Source organism: Octopus sinensis, linkage group LG18, assembly GCF_006345805.1.
Source record: "Octopus sinensis linkage group LG18, ASM634580v1, whole genome shotgun sequence".
NCBI lineage: Eukaryota > Metazoa > Mollusca > Cephalopoda > Octopoda > Octopodidae > Octopus > Octopus sinensis.
Window position 1 is genome coordinate 44,194,450 of NC_043014.1, and position 11,793 is coordinate 44,206,242.

The window sequence follows — 11,793 nt, forward strand, 5'->3', positions numbered from 1 at the left end:
AAAATTTTTAACACTTTACATAGTATAAGAAATGTATGATTTTAATCCTAATATGCCTATTACATGAACATAGACCGACTTACAACAGATCTCATAACACATCCGAATAGCTACTACTGCGGAAAGGTCAAGATTCCCATCGCCATTCTGCAGACAGATCGTTAAGAAATAATTTTTAACTGACGCAAACCATCACTAGTTTCTTCGTACGAAGATATGTCACCACTTATTGTCTTCTAATGAAGTTCTTCACGACTGGTGTCTAAAAGTTGACATTTTACTTTGATAGCCTCAAACACGCATTTCTTTGATAAGATACTGGAAGGATAAAGGATATAGCGTTCATATAATTTTCATTTTCAAGGAATAAATTTTCAATGGCAGTTGAACTTTGAATAGAAAACGAGTCGGATTCGAACGTCTTGCATGCAAGCAACTGTGATTGACTACAGAAAGAAAAGTGAAGAATAGTTCGTTTAAGACGATAATTTTTTCTTCTTATAAATTACAAAAACAAGGAAACCAATTGTCTCCCTACTACAAAACATGGTTAAATGTTGAAGTGGAGAAAGTTTTTCATTTCGTTTAAAGTATATAAGGAAGATAATTTCCTCAGAAATAACAAACGATTATGTTGGAGCTTATACTCCAACGAAGTACATTAACATTGCAAGTACCAGATCTTTTCAGTTTGAACGGCAGTTTTTTTCTAGAGGTGTCATATGAAATTGTCACCCATAATTATGACCCTAGTATCGATCTATTGCATTTCAATCTGTTTTAGGGTTAGGGGTGGGGGAAGGGTATCCTTTTTTCTTCAGAAATGTAAATAAACCCAATCTGTTTCTTACACGAGGGACATATTCATACGGCACAGAATGTTTTTTTTTTTTACCTCAATAGACGTCACTGATTGGTAGAAATTGAAGAAGAAAAAACTACAAATATCTTACAAACTATAGAATTTTCTCAATAAAGCCAAGAGAAAAAGATGTTTTATAAACACATTCTACCAGTATACGAAGTTTAAAATTTTTTAGTTACGAGGAAATTGTTAAAAACTGCCGTTCAAACCGAAAAGATCCGAGAAAGTTTTTCATTTCGTTTAAAGTATATAAGGAAGATAATTTCCTCAGAAATAACAAACGATTATGTTGGAGCTTATACCCCAACGAAGTACATTAACATATTGCAAGTACCTACATTTCACTAAAAACCTTGAATGATTTTATGTCCATACTATTCTCTTAATCGTACTCTACCTTGTGGCAAGCGAGCTCAAACTAGTGATCGGGGCTATGCTGCAAGAGCAACGTTACTTCCCAAACTATTTATCTCTTTTGCCTGTGGCGGTTCTTTATCAGTATAAACCCTCATTCACAATATATGTAAATCCATCCGGTTTTTCACACTGTATGTAAGAAGCGAGTTTGTACCCTGAATGTCCCTTGTCTGTCCTTGTAATGTCCCCTCTATGTAAAACCTTTATAGGTAAATTTAGAAATATCTTTCTCAGTATAAAAACTTCGTTACCCACCACCACATTTCAACTTTCCACCCGGGAGTAGCCTGATCCCGGTTTCGGATTACTCTTGCACTGTTCACATCCCACCACCCGCTTCTCTGATTTCCCTAAAATGATAAATTCTAACGCTTATGTGTATAGCATTAAACACGTATAACTTTCAAGATTGTAAGCCGACCTTAAAGTGTAAACATAAAGATATTGGAATTCAAATATCATAACATTTTTCGATGATGCTTCAAAAAAAATATTGAACATGAAGGATTCTAAGTCGGCAATTTTTTTTTGTTTAAATAAAGACATTTTTTCCTCCTGTAAATGTTTCGTTTGTGTTTGAAGTGTGTAAATATATATTTTGTTTGCATTTGGAAGCATTTGTTTTACTTAATAATAACTTAAAATCGTTATTTCAGTTCAAATGTAGGATATTTTCCTTTTGAACGGCAGACAATTTCTAGTTAACTAAACACTTTAAAACTTCGTATACTGGTAGAATGTGTCAAAATAAAACATTTTTTTCTCTTGGCTTTCTTGAGAAAATTGTAATTTGTTTGTTTAACGTAGTTTAATTTTTCGAATTTTAACAAATCCTATGCTCTCTTTTGAGCTAAAATCATTTGCTGCATCTAAAACTGAGACAACATCCTGTAACTAATCCTCAACCTCCCCCGTAACCCTAATTTTTTTTTCTTAATTGTTAAATTAATTTAATTGTCACACGTGTAAAAAAAACTAAAACAATGGAATTAAATTAATTTAACAATTAAGAAAAAAAATTTAGGGTTAGGGGGGAGGTTTAGGGTTAGTTACAGGATGTTGTCTCAGTTTTAGACGCAGCAAATGATTTTAGTTGGATGGAGGTAATCGATTAGTTAAAATTGCCGAAATGCTCGGATTTTCAGACGAAATATCTTACGAACTATAGAATTTTCTCAATAAAACCAAGAGAAAATGATGTTTTATAAACACATTCTACCAGTATACGAAGTTTAAAAGTGTTTAGTTAACTAGAAATTGTGTTGACATCTGCCGTTCAAAAGGAAAAGATCCCAAATGTATTAGAGATAAAAATGTAATCATATATATTTATATATTCCAAATGCGATCGAAATAAATATCTTACGTGTATATATATACATAAAAGGGGGTGCAATGGCCCAGTGGTTAGGGCAGCGGACTCGCGGTCATAGGATCGCGGTTTCGATTCCCAGACCGGGCGTTGTGAGTGTTTATTAAGCGAAAACACCTAAAAGCTCCACGAGGCTCCGGCAGGGGATGGTGGTGATCCCTGCTGTACTCTTTCACCACAACTTTCTCTCACTCTTACTTCCTGTTTCTGTTGTACCTGTATTTCAAAGGGCCGGCCTTGTCACTCTCTGTGTCACGCTGAATATTCCCCGAGAACTACGTTAAGGGTACACGTGTCTGTGGAGTGCTCAGTCACTTACACGTTAATTTCACGAGCAGGCTGTTCCGTTGATCGGATCAACCGGAACCCTCATCGTCGTAACCGACGGAGTGCTTCTTCATACATAAAAGGACGGAAATGATTACCAAAAAAGGAAACCAACCAGCGGGTTAGTTCGCTAACCTGTAAAACAGTGATAAATTAACATCTATATTTTTAACCTCACATTATCCGTCATACATATCTATAAACCTATTCGTTTTTAATCTTTTGTAAAGAGTGTGTCTGACCCTTATATGTTCCTTGTCCCCGAGGTCAACTTTGCCTTTCATCCTTTCGGGGTCGATAAATAAAGTACCAGTTTCGCACTGGGGTCGATGTAATCGACTTAATCCCTTTGTCTGTCCTTGTTTGTTCCCTCTATGTTTAGCCCCTTGTGGGCAGTAAAGAAATATATATGTTCCTTGTTTGTCCTTTTTATATTCAGCAACCAATTGTGATATGCTTTTACCAAATTTTTGCAGTTTTTTCAGCTACAACCAATTTAGTGGAAGTTCTAATCCTTTCTCCGAGATTTACATGTGATTTTATTACTACCCACAAGGGGCGAACATAGAGGGGACAATACAATCGAGGAACTTAAAATAAGAAAGCGAAATGACAAGAAAAGGAAAAAAATAAAAGTAAAAAATGACATATGAAAGAATATTTACAATGAGATGTAAATGCCCACTCGATCCCCGAAATCGAGAGGTTACATTTTCGTCACATATATTTCACAATATTTTCTTTTTTCTCTTCTTTCTTCTCTCTCTTCTCACAATTTTATACGTATTCCATAATACCTTTCAAGTCTCTAAAGTCAATCACTGAGCCCTCAGGCAGCCGCTCTTTCATTCGAACACCCGTGTAAAAAATTACACTCTCTCCGGCAGCTCTGAGGAACTCAGCGACTCTTTCTTCGGGGATCAGAGCAGTCTCCTGCCACTGATCAGTCATCCTGTTGACCCACACATGTCCCTCCGTACTACATGTCAATTCCTTCATTTCAGGGCTGAAATGGAAGGTTATTAACTTGTAGTAATCTTGTTTCCGTCCTACGTTTTCCCTCGTTTTTCTTTTCGGGCTTATTTCTTCCTTGTTCTCCTCTCTTTGTTTCTCTCTTTCTCTCTTTTTGCTTTCTTTTCTTTCTTCTTCCTTCTCTTGTTTTTTTCCTGTTGTTTCTTTTTCCTTTTTCTTTTCCTGACTCTGTTTTGGTTCTATTTCTTTCTTTTCTTTTATTTCTTTTTCTTTCGTTGACTTATTATTTCCTTTCTCTTGTTGTTTTGTCTCCTTTTCTATGTTTTCTTTTTCATTTACCGTATTCTTCCTTTCTTCAAGTTCCTGCTCGTACTCCGCTATGAATTCGTATAGCGGGCACTCTTTTTTAATGTGCCCCCTTGTCCCGCACAAGTAGCAGTTTGGCTTTCTTCCCTCTGCAATTACACTGAGGGTTTTCTCGTCTTCGATTTCTATTCTGTAGGGGAACCTTTCAATGTCTCTTTTGTGGCCATCAAACACAGTTCTACCCCATATCCTCTCCAGTTTACTGCGTTGGACTCCTTAAAGGATTCCACCTCCACTTCCTCTTCTGCTGCTCCAGAATAGCTGTTGCCAGCCACTCTGTTTTTATTTCTGGGGGTATATTCGGGATTTTAACCCGGACCCTCTTCTTCCCTTGTATGAGGGCCACATTGTAAAATTTTCGGCTCTTAGTACAGTGGAAGCCAGTGAGGCTGCAATTTCTTCCGTTGCACATCTCACCTCCACCGTACCAAATTTCTTGCCTCTACTCACATAGGTCGATTTTTGCATTATGTCTCCCAGACATTTTTCAATTTCGGCTATCTCCACTCTAGCCAGCTTCTTCGTATTTTTGTCTTGGGTTCTATACGTCACTGTCTTGCTTTCCTTGTCCTCTTTTGCTTTCGCGGGGGGGATTAGCTTCACGCTATCACCCTCCCTTCTGAAGAGCTTTTCATATTCTTTGAGTTTACTCTTCTCAAAGAAAACATCCTTCACGATTATCGACGAATCATTTTTTTTTCCCGTGACCCCCGCGTAAGTCGCCATGACTAGAGGGTCAATTCACCTTCTTCGGAAGGTTTCCACACGTAGAGGCAAACGCCTCGCGCGATATAAAATCAATTTACACAGAACAAAATTTCACTGTCTAGTCACAGATAACAACACGTATATAGCTTGGAGCCACGTGTTCATCCGAGATTTACATGTGTTCCCTAACACATACACACGCACATACAAAAATCACAATTGCTCATACATTAATATCTCCTTTGACAGAAACCTCACAAGTTTTTCTGTAATTTATAAATATATCTTATTAGTAGTAATAAGTTAAAAGAAAAAAAATTTATGAAATAATAAAAATGACACTAGCTAGCGGGATCCGTGAATATTTCATGGAATTAATGGTAAACTTATTAGGTTGTTTCTGAAAAGATTATCCAAAAAAAGAAAAAAATCTGAAAACGTCGCCTGTGTCGTGTCTGTATAAAAAAAATAGTCGCTAATCTGCTAATCACACAAGGGGAAGGAAATTGGAATACGATGATTGCTTAATGCACTTTATATAGCTTGTTTACGAACCACATAGTTCCGGGTTCAGTCCCACTGCGTGGAACCTTGGGCAAATGTCTTCTACTATAGCCTCGGGCTGACTAAAGCCTTGTGAGTGAAATTGGTAGACGGAAACTGAAAGAAGCCCGTCGTATATATACATGTGTGTGTGTGTGTTTGTCCCCCCAACATCGCTTGACAACCGATGCTGGTGTGTTTATGTCCTGTAACTTAGAGGTTTCAACAAAAGAGACTGATAGAATAAGTACTAGGCTTGCGAAGAATAAATCCTGGAGTCGATTTGCTCCAGCATGGTCACAGTCAAATGACTGAAGCAAGTAAAAGAGTAAAAGTATATATATATACATACATATATATATATATACATACACATGGAGGCGCAATGGCCCAGTGGTTAGGGCAGCGGACTCGCGGTCGGAGGATCGCGATTTCGATTCCCAGACCGGGCGTTGTGTGTGTTTATTGAGCGAAAACATCTAAAGTTCCCCGAGGCTCCGGCAGGGGGTGCTGGCGAGTACTCTTTCGCCGCAACTTTCTCTCACTCTTTCTTCTGTTGGCCTGCTCGCTTAGCTAAAACAATGCGAAGCGCATTGGGACCAGCGATGTGTACCAACATCTGATAGCCTGGTCGGTCACGGTGAAAAACATACACACACACTTTGTTATACTTTATGCATAATTTTATAGATTTATAATACTCAATACTCCTTTCCCTCTTTTTACTTTCACCTTTCCCCTTCCACTAGTCACGTGAAAGCGTTACAGACTTAGTTAAAAAAAAAAGAATTACACATTTCACTCACCACCGCCATTTTGAATAGTCAAAGGCTTAAGTTAATTATAGTACTAAAAAAAAATCTATAGCGGTACATTTCCCCATTTTTTTTTTTTTTTTTTTTTATTGGCTTTACAGACAGTCACGTAAGTCGTTGCTGTGTTAACCAAAGAGAATTGATTCACATTTTTTCAACAGACGTCGTGTTACCAATTTCACTGGAATTATTGGGCTGCAAAGGTACCAATTTTAGTTGAAAGAATTTCATGTATTCATTTTTGGAACGTCTGACGTTCGCTATTTCTCCCTGCTTTTAGATGTCAGTCCCTGATGCGACACTGGGAATGGGGGAGAGACTAGATGGGACGACGTTGCCTTTGCTGCATAGCTCTGATCACTGACTGAAGCTCTCTTACCACAAGATGGAGTACTATTAAGAGAGTGATTGTCACAAATCATTCAATGCTCTTAGTAAGATGTAGGTACTTGTATTTTTGTTGATATACGTCCCAGGGTCATTTCTAACAGTTCTTACAGAATCGTCTCTTATTTCTAAAGATTTTTTTTTCTCTCGGATTTCAAATGCAAAGTACATGAAAAAATTTGTCTCAACGTTTGACCAGGGTTTTGTATTTATTCGGAAGAAACAATAGGGTGTGGGGTTAAACTGATTTCCTTTATTTTCAATGAAAATTAATCATCTTAATTGAATTGTTTCGTAGTTTCTACTTTACACATTTTTCTTTCTCCAGTCGGTCTTGCATGCAGGACATTCGAATTCACAACGTGGTTTCAATTTTTAGTGTGGAAACAAAAATAAAAATTTCACAAATGGTTCTAATGCCCTTGGAAATTATGAACACTATCGTTCCAGAAAGTAATGTCCATTCAAAGTATCATTACAAGGTGTTTTGAGATTATCAGAGCAAAATTTCTTGATGTCAGACGTAAAGCGCTTCGACGACGCCGTGGTGATCTCATTCTTGCTCACAACATCATAAGCGGAAAGTGTAACCTCTCGAAAGAGCTGTTCTTCACTCCTGCTCCAGAGCGTCGGCTGCGGGGTCATTCTGAAAAGCTCTATCTGCGACGATTTCATCTCAATCGAAGGAGAGGGGCTTTCTCCGTCCGGGTTGCGGAACCGTGGAATAAGCTGCTGGACGAGATAGTGAAGATGCCGACGACCGCTCGGTTCAAAGTCTCCCTTGACCACAAATGGCCTGAACTCTTTGCATGAACACCCTCCCTGTACATAACTCCATGTCCCCCTACAAGGCCTTACTTTTTGCTTTTTGAGCCAAAAAATTAACTAACTAACTAACATTTGCAGATAAAACCTTGTGCTGCCGTGAGCGATCTGAAGAAATGAGTGATAGTTTGCATCGGTAAAAATGATTTTGGAGGGTCTACCTGTAGTACGAAGACAGGAATTCGGACGGTTCGAACAAGGAATTCTTCCATCTCTGTATAATGTTGGTTCTTGGGGTTTATTAGATTGGTTACAGGTGGATTTGGATTCTGGGTTTTGTGTGGTAGGCATTTCTTACTTTATGCGAAGTGTTACCGATTTCCTGTGAAATTCAGGACGTAAAAATTCACGTCGCTGTATGGTAAGAAGTTCGCTTCTCGACCACTTGGTCCCGGGTTCAGTCCCACGACGTGACATCTTGGGAAAGTGTCTACTATAATCTCGGGCCGACCAAAACCTCGTGAATGGATTTGGTAGACGGAAACTGAAAGAAGCCCGTAGTGTGTGTCACCACCGCTTGACGACTAGAGTCGATCTGTTTACGCATCCGTAACTTAGCGGTTCGGCTAAAGAGACCGTTGGAATAAGTACTAGGCTTTAAAAATAAGTATAATGTGGTGCTCCAGAATGAGCGCAGTCTAATGACTGAATCAAGTAAAATATAATGTAGAGAAGATATTACAATTATTGAAAAATTAAAATTAAATCTCTAATACTCCTCTGTAATTAAAATTTTAAGTTGCATTTTATCTGCAATTATGTTTTTAAAGCAATAAAAATATTTAAAAGTTATAGCCATCTACATTGAAAAGTACTAAAAAGAAGCGTGAACGATTGCATGTAGAAAGGGGCGAAGTTACGAAACTTGGACAGCTAAAAAATTCGATATCAACCTCGGTATACACAACAGGATCAAAAGCATGATACTAATGATAAGGACGGCGATTGTAATCCAGTCATTCCGCAAACCGAAAACGATGGAAGCCGACACCAGATTACAAAAGGTACAGAAGAGACACAAGACGAGTCGGCGATTTGGTAAAATTGCTCTGCGTCTGGAAAACGGGATAACGATGCAGAAGATTATCAGCGAACAGACGCCTATAACCAGGTCTAAAGCGACACTCAGATACGAAAATATGTCATCTGGAACGTGGTGGAATACTTTCAGTATATGTACGATGCTGCAAGATAAACTCAACACAGACAACACCAGGTAATTAAGCAGATAGAACCAGTGAGTCCCGATAATGGTATTTCGCTGTGGGTTCGGATCTTGATCGTTGTGTTGACCTCTTAACGCCGTCATTTCTATGTTTTCCTCATTGTTGATGAATGACAGACGACGTGGCCTCTCATTCGCTGTTGGTGATAAATTGTTCACGCTTGGTTCACTGTTCAAATTCTCCATTGGGTTATTTTCTTCAGAATCGTTTCTCTCAAGAGACATACTTCTTTTGTCAACTCTAGACCAACTTACACGAAAAAAATGAAATTGCCTCAGTCCGAAATCTGTTGATACTGTTCTGGCATCGTTTTGCATATATCCCCTCAAAAAACAATGGAAATTATGCAAATACTCACATGACCTTTTCTTTCTTTTTTTCTTGTTCAAAAAAGTTATATGAAATGAACTCCTCCGCCGTTTCACCTTTCGTATTATTAGTATTTTCTTTAGTCGTCCACAAATCCCTGCATGCAGGTAATTCTAATCTGCGACGCGGGTTCAATTCTTGGTGGAAACCATCAAACATCGCGAAGTATTTTAACACACGGCGAGCTGGCAGAAACGTTAGCACGCCGGGCGAAATGCTTAGCGGTATTTCGTCTGCGTTACGTTGTGAGTTCAAATTCCGCCGAGGTCGACTTTGCCTTTCATCCTTTCGGGGTCGATAAATTAAGTACCAGTTACGCACTGGGGTCGATGTAATTGACTTAATACCTATGTCTGTCCTTGTTTGTTCTCTCTGTGTTTAGCCCCTTGTGGGTAGTAAAGAAATAGAAATAGGTATTTCGTCTGCGTTACGTTGTGAGTTCAAATTCCGCCGAGGTCGACTTTGCCTTTCATCCTTTCGGGGTCGATAAATTAAGTACCAGTTACGCACTGGGGTCGATGTAATTGACTTAATACCTATGTCTGTCCTTGTTTGTCCCCTCTGTGTTCAGCCCCTAGTGGGTAATAAAGAAATAGGTAATGTATGAACACCACAATCTCCCTGTTTCTCTTTCTTAACTACTTTGTACCCAGTCATAAAGAATCAGTATTACAAATGTGTTGAGAGTCGTAGAGAAAAGATTACCGTATTTTAACGAGTATAAGGAACTCCTTATTCTTTTCTTTTTTTTCTTTTTTTTGTCGAAAATTAGGTTTAAAAAATATGGGGGTTTCTTATACATGAATAGTATTATAATCGGATCTTTTCAGTTTGAACAGCAGTTTTTTCTAGCGGTGTCATATGAAATTGTCACCCATAATTATGACCCTAGTATTGATCTATTGCATTTCAATCTATTTTAGGGTTGGGGTTAGAGTTAGGGTTAGGGGTGGGGGAAGGGTATCTTTTTTCTTCAGAAATGTAAATAAACCCAATCTGTTTCTTAAATGAGGGATATATTCATATGGCACAGAATGTTTTCATCTCAATAGACGTCATTGATTGGTTGAAATTGCAGAAAATGAAGAAAAAAAACAAATATCTTACAAACTATAGAATTTTCTCAATAAAGCCAAGAGAAAAAGATGTATTATAAACACATTCTACCAGTATACGAAGTTTAAAAGTGTTTTTAGTTACGTGGAAATTATTTTTTAAAACTGCCGTTCAAACCGAAAAGATCCGGAAATTCATTTTCACCATAAATCAATAAATATAATTGGTTCTGGGTTCAGTCTCACTGAGTGGCACCTTAGGCAAATAAATGTCTTCTACTATAGCCTCAGGATGACCAAGGCCTTGTGAGTGGATTCGGTAGATGAAAACTGAAAAGAAAACTGCTGTGTGTGTGTGTGTGGGGGGGGGGGGGGTGTATGTGTGTGTGTGTGTGTGTGTGTGTGTGCACACATGATTGCATGTGTGTGTGTGAATTTGAGTGTATGCATGATTACATGTGTGTGTGTTTGTGTGTGGGTGCACACGGGATTGCATGTATGAGAGTGTCTATGTGTGTGTGTGTGTGTGAGAGAGAGAGAGAGAGTGTGTGTTTATGATTGTGCTACCACCACCACTTGGCAACTGGCGTTGGTGTGTTTCTGTCCCTGCAACTTAGAAGTTCAGCAAAAGATACCAATAGAATAAGTACCCAGTTTAAAAACTAAACAAGTACGGGGACCAATTCATTCTACTAAAAACTCTTCAAGGTGGTACTCCAGCATGGCCACAGTCTGATGACTGAAACAAGTAAAAGATAAAAGATAAATGATTAATCAAACCAGCTTGGGAGGCCCCACACAAGTCATGGGGATTGACCCTTCCTGCTGACTAACACCATAACAATAAAAAAGAAAAACCTTCAAACAAGGTATGAACATCATCACATCCCATTTCCCTTCCCAATACACAAAAAAAAAAATCGATATAGGAAATCATGATTTTAAAAATATAAACACATTTGTATAATTTTATGGGTTAAATTTTTTGTCACATATTTTATAATTTTTTTTTATTTCCACCCCTTTTTATTACACTCTGAATTGTTTTATAATTCCTTTTTATAATTCTAAAATTGTTTAAAAAATTGTAACGCAATTATATATTATATCATAAAATTATAATCATTAAATTATATATATTAAAAAAATTATAATTATAAAATTGAAATTTCATGAAAACATAATTTTTATTATTTTCCCACCCTTTTCAAGTATTAAAAAGTACCCCCACACAATTAAATCAATTAGTCAATTAACTCTTCTCACTCAATAAATTAATTATTGTGAAATGACCAAAAACATAACAGGAAGAAGTTTTTCTTCAAAAACAGTTGTCCAAACATACAAAACACTAATGGCTATCACCTAGATGTCCTCCAATCACAATACAAGGAAGTTAATAGGTAAAGTGGTGTGGCATAAAGGCACAGGTGTGGTTGTGTGATAAGAAGTTTCGCTTCCCAACCACATGGTTCTGGGTTCAACCCCAATACATGGCACTTTCGACAAGTGTCTTCTACCATATCTTCAGGCCAACCAAAGCCTT

At 37.8% G+C, this 11,793-nt stretch overlaps 1 protein-coding gene across 1 annotated transcript in view; it reads right to left on the bottom strand.

Annotated features, from left to right (window-relative positions):
- Nucleotides 1-10,635: 10,635 nt before the first annotated feature.
- The window catches only part of LOC115221259, a 15,547-nt gene continuing 14,389 nt past the window's right edge, over nucleotides 10,636-11,793 (bottom strand). Inside the window, exon 5 of the transcript XR_005002927.1 lies at nucleotides 10,636-10,654. The gene's annotated coding sequence lies outside the window, so the exon portion shown is untranslated. The remainder of the gene's footprint in view (nucleotides 10,655-11,793) is intronic.